Source organism: Amblyomma maculatum, chromosome 3 (genome assembly GCF_055883805.1).
Source record: "Amblyomma maculatum isolate TAMU_Amacu chromosome 3, ASM5588380v1, whole genome shotgun sequence".
Classification (NCBI taxonomy): Eukaryota; Metazoa; Arthropoda; class Arachnida; order Ixodida; family Ixodidae; genus Amblyomma; species Amblyomma maculatum.
Genome location: NC_139346.1, coordinates 74910395 through 74922043, shown reverse-complemented (window position 1 = coordinate 74922043; position 11649 = coordinate 74910395).

The window sequence follows — 11649 nt, the reverse complement described above, 5'->3', positions numbered from 1 at the left end:
TTATGTACAGAATTTATTGCGTATTTACATTCAACATCGTTGTGCTTCACTTTGCTGTCTTTTCTGCCGCTACTCTGAGGGTCAGCCTACACCCGGTCTGCACACGTGTGAATGCCGCACACCCTGATACGGGAGGGCCTTCCTCACACGTATAGAGCGGAGGTTCAGCGCAAGACCAAATCATAGATTAAGATCTACGATGAGTTGGGTGAGAGATAAGTATTTATGTATTTACAAGCGTCGATGACAAAAGAGAGGCGTAAAGCGGGTTTGTGAGAGCTCATCCGAGAAAAACACAATGAGTCGTTAACTACTGCATAAGTTGCCTACTGAATATAGTAAAAAAAAATGGGTATCGTGCATTCGAACGCGACACCTGGCAGTCGGCAGTTATGTATAGGAAGAAAACGGCTGAAAAAAGTAGGGCATGGGCAGTATCAAATTTCCATAAAGCGGTAAAGAAGAAATTGGCCATAGGCAAAAACCAAATGTATGCGATAAGGGACAAGGCGGGCAACGTCATCACGAATATGGACAAGATAGTCAAAGTAGCCGAGGAGTTCTATACAGATCTCTACAGTAGCCAAAGTAATCAGGACCGTAATGAGATTGGCGGTAAGAAAAAACGGTCAGACGTTCCATCAGTGACGAAGGACGAGGTCAAGAAAGCACTAGAAACTATGAAAAGGGGGAAATCAGCTGGAGCGGATAAGATAACTACAGATTTGCTGAAGAACGGGGGGGGATATCGTGCTAGAAGAACTGGCCACCCTGTATACGCAATGCCTGGTGTCATCGACGGTACCGGAACCATGGAGGAATGCAAACATTGTCCTCATTCATAAGAAAGGGGACTTTAAGGACCTTAAAAATTACAGATCAATCAGCTTACTATCTGTTACGTGTAAGGTATTTACTAAGGTAATCGCTAATAGAATCAGGAAAACCTTAGACTGCAATCAAGCAAAGGATCAAGCAGGGTTTCGGAAACGGTACTCTACTATCGATCATATCCATACCATCAATCAGGTGATAGAAAAATGCGCGGAATATAACCAGCCCTTATACATAGCATTCACTGATTACGAAAAAGCATTTGACTCAGTTGAAACCTCGGCGGTGATGCAGGCCTTGCGAAATGAAGGGGTAGACGAGCTGTACGTGAAAGTGCTGGAAAATATATATAGTGGCTGCACAGCAACCATAGTTCTGCATAAAGAAAGTAACAAAATTCCGATAAAGAAAGGTGTTAGGCAAGGAGACACAATCTCCCCAGTACTATTCACAGCTTGTTTAGAGGAAGTATTCAGAGACTTGGAATGGGAGCAGTTAGGGATAAGGGTAGATGGAGAATACCTCAGTAATCTGCGATTTGCTGATGATATTGCCTTGCTAAGCAACTCGGGGGATGAACTGCAAATAATGATTGATGAACTAGACAGGAAAAGTAGAAAGGCAGGCGTGAAAATCAATATGCAGAAGAATAAGGTAATGTTCAACAGCCTCGGGAAGGAACGGCAGTTTACATTAGGTAGCGAAGTACTGGAAGTATAGGCGAATATGTCTACGTAGGAAAGGTAGTAACCGCAGATCCGGACCATGAAAAAGAAATAACAAGAAGAATAAGATTGGGATGGAGCGCATTTGGCAAGCACTCGCAGATTATGAATAGCAGCTTACCGGTATCGCTCAAGAGGAAGGTATACAACAGTTGCATCTTACCTGTACTAACCTATGGGGCTGAAACGTGGAGGGTAACCAAGAGAGTTCTACTTATTTTGAGGACAACCCAGAGGGCTATGGAACGAAAAATGGTAGGGGTAACATTAAGAGATAGGAAGCGTGCACAGTGGGTCAGGGAAATAACTCAAGTTACCGACATCCTAGTGGAAATTAAGAAGAAGAAAAGGGCATCGGCAGGACATGTAGGGCGAAGAGAGGATAACCGATGGTCGCTGAGGGTAACAAACTGGATTCCAAGGGAAGAAAAGCGTAGCAGGGGTGGCAGAAAGTTAGGTGGGCGGATGAGTAAAGAAGTTCGCAGGGGTCGAGTGGATGGAGCTAGCACAGAACCGGGTTAAGTGGAGATATATGGGATAGGCCTTCGCCCTGCAGTGGGTATAGTCAGGCTGACGATGATGATGAATATACGACCTTCCGTTACTTAAAACCATGAGTTACACGAGCGTCAAATACTCTTAGCTAGATATTTAGCTCCGGCTATCCAGAATGTGCACTACAAACTGAGGGTAAATATCACTACCCCGATCCCAGGCAAGCATACAATAGCACCTCAAGTATACCTCGTCGAACGAGAAATCGCCCCAAATTCACAAATTTCCAGGGGCCGGTCATACCTTGTGACAAGAATAAAATGATTTGGTTCTTGCATAGGAATGGAAAATTATTTTAGCAGCAGTCTCACCTTGTGATGGTAAACAAGACAGCGTTCTGAAGTAAATAAAACCTTATTGTTTGCTCCGAAGCTGTGCCATTGTTTCGTCTCTTTGTAAACAGGGGGGGGGGGACGCTAAGAGAAAATTGCAGATGAAAATAACGCAGACGAAGCCGCGTAGAGAGTTCCAAAAAGTATCTAGCAGAGCTGGTGAAACCAAAATTTTTGCCGTCCCAGAGGCACGCTGAAAAGAAGACAAAATTAGGAAAAGCTTTATGAGATCTTGGAGCGAATTAGTTCCGACTAGGATAGGTGGGCGGAGAACTGAAGAACACCACGTTATATGGAGCAAGCTATGTTTGGTGTGACCTAAACACTTTCTCAAACACCCCGTCGGGGTGGCACAGTTGTTACGGCGCTCGACTACTGTTACAAAGGATGCGGAATCGAATCCCGGCCTCGGCTGCTGATTTTCGATGGAAGCGAAATGCTGGGCGCCCATCTGCTATGCGATGTCAGTGCACGTTAAAGAGCCCCAGGTGGTCGAAATTTCCGGAGTCCTCCACTACGGCGTCTCTCATAGCCTGAGTCGCTTTGGGACGTTAAACCCCACAAACCAATCAATCAACTTTCTTAAACCATTCGTTCATGGGATTGGAAAGCAGCAGTGCTACATATACACTTCACAGGGACGAGCAGCTAAATCTGCAGCTGTAAAACTGGAGCACACAAATTTTCTGACGAGGAAGTAAAATGGGACCTTGCACACAAAATGCCTGGATGCGAATCTACCTAAATTAGCTATTTCTGGTCAGAGAAAAACAGTGCCGAATTGTGGTTGGATACAACAGCTGTCAGCCGAACATCCCTAAATTTTCTTAGGCCGGCGCAGGAAAATGTATGTCTTTGAGGGAATTTATCCCAAGGCTGATCAAGTAAAGTGTTTATATTGTAGGTGTGTCTTGCTTTGCACCACATGCAGCGTATGGTTGTGAAATAGGGGTTGGGGGAAATGCGCCATTTCAAAATTTTAGATATCGCGGAGTGGATCTGGGGTCCCCTTCAGCTGATTTTTTTCATACTCGTTTAGGATGGTGCCAAATATTTCTGAAAGATCATCATGACGAATAAACAAACGACATCGTTTTGCAAACGTTTCTTACTTACTATCCCCTAAAATGTTTCATCTGCAGAAAACGGCAGACGCTTCCAGAACTTGGTGATATTCCAGTGTGATTCTATAACAGCAGCGATAAGTCTGATTTGTTCCTAGCTAGCGGTGATTAGCTCCAAAGAGAATCAAGGAGGGTCGGTAAGTTAGTGAACATGGAAGACTAAGCCTGACATACCCATGCCCTACGGAGGGGGGGGGGGAGGGGGGCAAATAGGCCATAGGAAAAAAAAGAAGCGCTGTTTATAGTCTATCCATTCGCGACGACGACTTGAATCATAAAGTTCTTCTCTGTGTCTCTTTAGCTGAAGAAGCTTCAAGTAAGAGACATAGGCAACGTTTTTCATCAAGCCGGTCGATATGTAGAAAGCATACAAATAATGTACTCGAACAGACGAAATGAGATGTCGTCTACTTATTTTCGCTATCTTAAGTAGTAATTAGGAACTTCTACTTCAGGTCGGGAAACAGCGCAGACAACTAGCGAAGCCCTTTCTGCGACTGTCGGGACGTTGACAATTTTAAAAGCGGAATTTGGAATGTGGTATTGTAAGCTGTCGAGAATTCAATTGGCATTTTATTGCCGGTAGTCAGTTCAATTTTGTTCAATTTTGCAGTTTACAAAAGTTAAAAAGTGCGGAGTTTAAACATTTGCAGATGGGCTAAATATGAGATTGTTAAATTGATAGAAATACTATACCACGCTTCGATTTGATGTAATAATTAATAATGTTGCTGTGTGTTAGGGATTGCATCATGACATGCCAATCGCAGCGTTCAGCAGAATAGGAAGTTTTGGTTGAGGCTATGAAGCTGTCACTGAACTATTCTGTAACAACCCACGTAGCGGATGAAGGGGTGGTGCTCACTGTTGCTAAAGATGGTGGCCACGAGCAGTGCGTGCAGGGAGAGCATAGAGGAGAACATGAAGAAGACGAACAGCAGGAGTGTGACGCTCGCGCCTTGCAGGTATGCGTGACCGGAAGCATCTCCGCCGCCTGGCAGCAGGGTCATGCACGCCACGGGTATGGGGGCGGCGATAAGGGTGAGCGCCACGCCAGTGATGATGGGGCCAAGTGTGTGCGCTACGTTGGACACGCCCATAATCATTTGCAGTTCCTGCGAGAACGCGTGCACAAAAAAGAGGAGGAAGTCACAGAGACCCTACGGTGTGTGCTGCTTAGGGACAATGATCACTTTGGCTCAGCCTGAAGAGCAAAAACGATTCATGTGAGCTAGACACTGTACAAAGCGCCAACGTGCAAGTGAGCATGGAAGAATATATATACAGAAGAAATCGCTCTAAAAAAGAGAAACAAGTTGATTCTCACCTACGGATGACCACCGAGAAATGCGTTTCCGTTTCTGACAAACTCGCCGACCATTTCTCAACGCCCACAGAATGTAGCTTTGTGCATCGGGACGTCTATGGTCAATTTGTTAGAAAAGGAAATTGCATTTAGTGATGGTCATGACATGAACGTGAATAAAAGCATCTTGTTTTTCTCTTCTTTTTCAAAGCGATTTCTTCTGTATACGTTCTTCTGTGCGCAAAAGAAAATTCATTTGCAAGTTGGCGCATTGTTCAGTGTCTCCCTCCTGTCTGTTTTTTCGCCCTTCAGGCTAAAAAAAACTGAGCCAATTCCACCAACTTGTCTAAGAAACAGCCTTGCTTAGGGAAGAACTTAAAAAGTGGTCAGCTGGCTTGCACTGAAATAAAACTAATTGCTCGCGTTAAGAGCTGATAGAAAACAACAACCGGTTCAAGGACGATTTATGAAAAGGATAAGTTTCGACGATGACGATATTTGAATTCAGGGCAAAAGTTGATAAACAAGAGTTAACGTTCAGAACCTGGGTTTGTTCCATTTCCATTCCATGATGTTCCATCACATTCCAAGACTGAAATCCTAGAATCCTTCTGATTACTTTTATATGTTTGAATAAAAGACACTTCAACACAAAGTCTTTTGTAAATAGATATGACAGCGGCAAATTTAAAGTCAGTTGAAAGCTTCATTCGAGTCGGACGACGCTATAGAACAATATTAAACGCTTCTCGCCGCATTTGTATCTATTCTGTTAGCAATATCCAATGGTGGAATTGAACGTGCTCCTTCTCCTTCCCACAGTTTGTTGTGTAGGTTATGCGGTTCCGGGGGGGAACTGTATTGAAAGGTGTATTATAAAAAGAGCAAAGGTTTTCGAATTCGATTTATCCAAAAAGGCAAAGAAACAAACAAACAAAAGAACTGCCGTATTCAAGGAACCTAAGCGCTAGTTTGAACAAAAGTACAGTCGTCTGAACAGTAAAGTGAATAAAGGTGGGGCTTTGAGTTAACTTTGCAGTAGTCCAAGACATAGTGCATTAAGTTGCTAAGCTATCACGTCTTCTCATGCAGGAATAGGCCTTTCGTTGCGCATCGCAAATATTGTGTATTATTTATTTGTTTAAATATACTCCCATGCAATCCGATGTTCTGTAATTGTACATCATTCCCTGAACATGGCTGCCGGAATATTAGCGCTGATAAAACATGGCAGCGCATAAAACAGAGGACACATAAGCATCGAGCAGCACATACCTCTAGCTGCGAGCTGTCATCTGATGTAACACAGCAGCGCGAGTGTTTGTGCACAGCTTTAAAACGAAGGTTTATATTTTTTACCATGCACGAAACAATATACATCAAATGTTCCTGAAATATTAGCCACCCTTTAAGACATATCGAATATCAGTGTGCCATTCTAGTTCATTCGCCAGAGTGTAGATTATACTTCTAAGGTGCAAAAAAGAATGCATTTGTGATTTGAAGCCGCCGATTTTTGCGTATGAAAGGACGCATAGCAGGCGTTAGGGCAACCACTTGCGAAAATTCCTAAATACAGAGATGAAAAAGGGAAAATGATATATGGAGGAAAATACTCTCTGCCGCGACACACTGAATCTACGGTATCATTGTGGTATTTACACAGATCAGTACAGAAAATAGAACATCAGTAATGAAGTTTGAAATGAGCCAATTTGCTTGCTTCCCGGTAAAGCTGTGGAGAAGAGTATGACTACCAGCGTTTGAAAAAGAATGAAGACCCAGTTTTCTAAAGCGCGGCAGCGAGATCAAATTTGACTCAATTTTCTGCTCAAAAACTGAAGTTAGCGCATTACGTGGAGGAAGCTTAATGACCTGTTTTTTATAGTTAGTGGCTGTGACGATATATTCGAACTGCCAGCTCTACTGTGTAATATCATGGACCTAAGTGTGATCTATCGGCCTCAGAAATAACAACCAAACGTGGCTAACATTGACAGTAGAATGGTTAAGCGGCAGGGGCAAATGATGTAAGCATACATCCGCACCTAGCATAATAGCGTATATAGTCAAATGCGAATTTTCATCCGCGGCAGTTACTCGTCCATCCAGGGTTTTCTCGTCTAATGCATTCAGCTTTAGTTTTGGACAGAAAAAGTTAGGAACTTGTTTGCATTGAATCCCTGTTGAAAGGAGTTCATCTTACTTTCGAAAACCTATAGTGTATCGTCTTGTGGCTAGGTTAACTAGGCTAATACATTAACTAAGATTTATTTTGTGCTTTACTGGTCTATGTAAATAAATGGTTATTAGATTAAATTATGTCTACTGAGGCTGTGATTTTGTCTTAGGCATAGGTTTTGTTTTTCTCTAATGAAGCAGCACTGTTAAATGCCTAGTTCCGCCAAAAATGGGTGAATTATCAGGAGGATGCTTCTGGCCGCTGGAATTCAAGTCAAGTCAAAGTTTATTTCCCATCTAACACTACAGATGGAGGAATCGTAGAAAAAAGCTGCCCTTGGGCAGCTTGACGAGTGTACAATCCTAATTATTGGCAGGGAGGCAACACAAGAGTTTATACAGTTTTAAAAACAAGCACATCAAGGAAACACCAGAGAATACACGAAACAGCAATATGTATACATAATGAAACTTAAACCATGTTATTCAAAAACAAGGTATGTAGTTCACGACGTGGAAAAGAAAACAAATCGAGGTTAATGTGGATATACCTGTTTAGAAGAGATGAAATAGTATACTGAAGGCATTCCCTACCAATATTTAGTCGAGGTGTTGGCACTGTCCATTCTTCGCCACGTCTTGTTGGATAGACTGACTCTTTTCCTTAGTTCTGCTAAATTCTGAACATTTGTTACTATATTCTTGATTTCTGTTTTAAAAGTAACACTGAGGCAATATTTGTAAAGATTATGTGCTTTGATTACTCTGGAATGACAAAAAAAAGCTGCACTTGGATGTCGGAACGGTAAATTATATGTATTTCGAATATATCTTTTTTTGCATTAAATGAATAAGTTCAAGGTTAGTGAATTTTGTAGTGCCCCACACTAACTGGAAATAGTTTAAACGCGAGTTGAATACTGAACTGTATACCAGCATATTAGGTTTTGTGGGAAGTATTTATTTTTGTCGGCCTATAACATCAGTGATTTCAATTATTTTTTTCAAGATATAATTGACATGATAATGCCATGACATACTGGCAGAAAATATAACCCCGAGACATTTAAACTGCTCAACTATTTCTACAGCCCGCGAGTTTAATATAATATTATCGTGCGGTGGGATAACTTTGTTTTTCAGTCTAAATATGACAGCTTTGGTCTTACTCTCGTTTATTTGCATCAGGTTAACTGCGGACCAAGACTCAAGAGCTTTCATTGTGGCATTACATTTTTTTGATAAGTTCATGAACGTTTTCACCCGAAAAAAATACGCTCGTATCGTCGGAGTAGATTAAAAACTTTGTATTATCGCTAATGTTGACAATATCGTTTAGGTAAATATTGAGAGGCCCTAGCGTACTGCCTTGGGGGACACCGCAGAAGAGCGGCTTCGGTTCAGACCGTTTACCATTTATGAACGCCACTTGCTGTCTAAACGACAAATAGGAACTTAACAGTGAGAGCGCTTTTCCTCGGATACCATAGCAGTGTAATGTATGTAGTAAGATTTGTCTGGTTATATTCGGTTTCAAATTTAGTTCACTTCAATCCATTATTGTAACTAGTGTTTGCACGTAGCCGTTGCTCGGAGGTCTTAAGAAGCATATTTTAAGGGATGCCGAGATTCCCTCTCAGTGAGCTTACTAACGCTCGTAAGCTGAAACACGTCTTAAATTTTAACAGGACAGCGTTAAAGGCCGCTGATACGACTGACGCCAGGAGTGGACGACGAACGAAGAAGTTTTGTTGAAAGTGCGCAGGCCTATATTAAGGGTCGAGCGGCGTGATAATGCAGCACGTCACAAAGCAGCGTTACGCTATCACATTCCCCCCCCCCCCCCCCACACACACACACACATTGGCTCTACTTAAAGTTCTCATGTCTGAACCAGTCCGGTTGCTTGTGCAAACGAATGCTACGAAGGGGTGGTTCTTCGCCCGCAGTAAATGGTGTCTGCTCTGTGGCTTGCAGCTAGCTGCCCAGGGTTTTGCTGAAGTGAGAGGTCTGCACTAACGAAGGTTGGCACTGCGTCATCTCCTGGAGAATATGGAAGGGCGGTCGGATTTAGTACTTTTGTCACTCGAGCTAATTGAGCTTCCTCATTAAGCAGGAGACCGTCTGTTTGGTGGCGCTGTTGTATACGGTCGCTCTGGGGCTGCCGCAGGATCAGCACAGTGTGGCCCTTAGATGATCACCGTGGGTGAATCAAAGATTCCTGTGCACTTTCACAACCTACGTCCCAGCAATGTCAACTTGGTGTACCACGCCTGCCTCCCAAGAGGCCTGTTCCCCGCGTACACGCGACCACCTTCGCGAAATACGCGCTCAGCACCACGCGACACATCGCGCTTTTCTTTCATGTGAATTTGTTTTTGCTGCATATTACTGAGGAAAGCTGGCCTTGAGCGAAACAAAAAAAAAGCTTCGTGCGCGGTTTACGCTTAAGAAACAACTGCGCGGGTGTTAGCCCCATCACACTTGGTTTATTTCTGTAGGCAAGAAGAAAATTATCAATACACTCCTGAAGCGAATTCACGTGAGGGACACTGTCCTCCCTCACCTGCTTTAACAGCGATCGTTTCACTATCTGCACGGTGCGCTCAGCTGTACCATTGAACGCGGGCTGATATGGCGGGGTACGGACATGCTTATTACCGCAGTCCTCCAAGAATTCCGCGAATTCTGCAGACGTGAACTGCGGCCCGTCATCACTGACTACCGTTTCAGGCAGTCCGTAGGCTGCAAAGACGGTCCTTACTTTCTCAGTTTTCTTCGTGGTAGATGTTCATGACATGGGAAAAACCTCCACCCATTTTAAAGAAGGAATCACCTAGAACAAGGAACAGATCAGATATTTCGTAGGCAAAATTGACGTGAAATCGCTCCAAACCCATGGGCGGGTAGCTCCATTGGCTGAGCGGCGCTGTTTGTGCAGCTGGCTGAAGTGCTTGGCAGATTTTGCACTTTCTGACGGGCATCGTGATAGCTTGATATTGTTTTGCAGCATAATCAATCGCCTCAGCACCGATCACATTCATGCTACCCTTGCTCTGTTTATGCTCAACAACGGCACCTTATACCGACGGAATATGCGACCATTTGGCGCCGAGCTTCTGCTCGTAGTCCCCGGACACCCGCGTACCACCGTTCTTCAACAGCTGCACGACGCACCCACAGCGGGTCATCTTGGCGTATCTCGTACGTACGACAACGTCCGCCGCCGCTTCTTTTGGCCAGGCCTCTATCGCTCTGTTCGACGTTACGTTGCTTCTTGTGACCGGTGTCAGCGACGGAAGAAGCTCTCGGCTATGCCTGCTGGATCCCTGCAGCCGATCGACATCCCAGTAGACCCGTTTTCCCGAGTTGACCTTGACCTCCTCGGGCCTTTCCCACTTTCTGCGTCGGGGGAATACATAGATTGCAGTGACCACGGATTATACTACGCGCTACGCTGTCACCCGAGCGATACCCACCAGCTGTGCAACTGATGTGCCTGCGTTTCTTCTCCACGACGTCATCCTGCTCCATGGTGCTCCACGCCAGCTGCTCACTGGCCGTGGCCGTTGCTTTCTTGCTCGAGTAGTCGACGAAATTCTTCGGTACTGCTCCATTAAGCACTATTTTACCACCGCTTACCATCCACAAACGAACGGCCTCACCGAACGCCTGAACCGCACGCTCACGGACATGCTGTCTTTGTATGTCTCGGATGATCACCGAGACTGGGATATTAATTTGCCGTTTGTAACGTTCGCGTACAATTCCTCTCGTCACGATACAATGGGCTACTCACTGTTTTATCTTCTATACGGCCGTGACCCTCCCCTTCCATTTGACAGCGTATTGCCTCCCACCGCTAACGCCAGTTGTTACGTTCTTGACGCCATCTCGCGAGCTGACGCAGCCCGTGTTATAGCTCACTGCCGACTGGCCTCCTCCCAAAATTCTCAAAAACGGCGCCAACGGGATTCTCGCCACCGGGATGTCCACTACTCTCCGGGCTCTCTCGTCTTGCTCTGGACTCCCGCTCATAGAGTTGGGCTGTGTGAGAAGCTCTTGGCACGCTACGCAGGACCCTACCGTGTTTTACGGCCAGTCACCTCTGTGACATACGAGGTCGCACCACGAGGTCGCCCCTGTGCATCCGCCGCGACAGTCCTCTATGCCACGCACCGAGATTGTTCATGTCGCCAGAATGAAGCCGTACTACCCCTGCAGTAGTTCGTCCTAGCGCGCACCGAGACTGTGCTTTTCGTAGGGGGGGGGGGGGGGGTAATGTGACATATATGCCCTGCATCGCTGGACGCTAAAGACAACGATCAGAAAAAGTGACACAGACGACGACAAAGTGGTAGCAACGTTTAGTGCTAGAAGATGGTTAACGCTGTTGTGATTCTGTGATTTGTGTGCTGCGTCAACCTGGACTAACGTTCGTGCACTAACCTCACCACGTACCAATATATACCAGACCATCATACAAAGCTTCTGGCTAGCATTTTAATGCGTGGGATGTTCGTCATGAAGCAAGTCCAACGCACTTTTCCTACACTGATCCGGTATTACTACTCGAGTACATGTTAGGCATC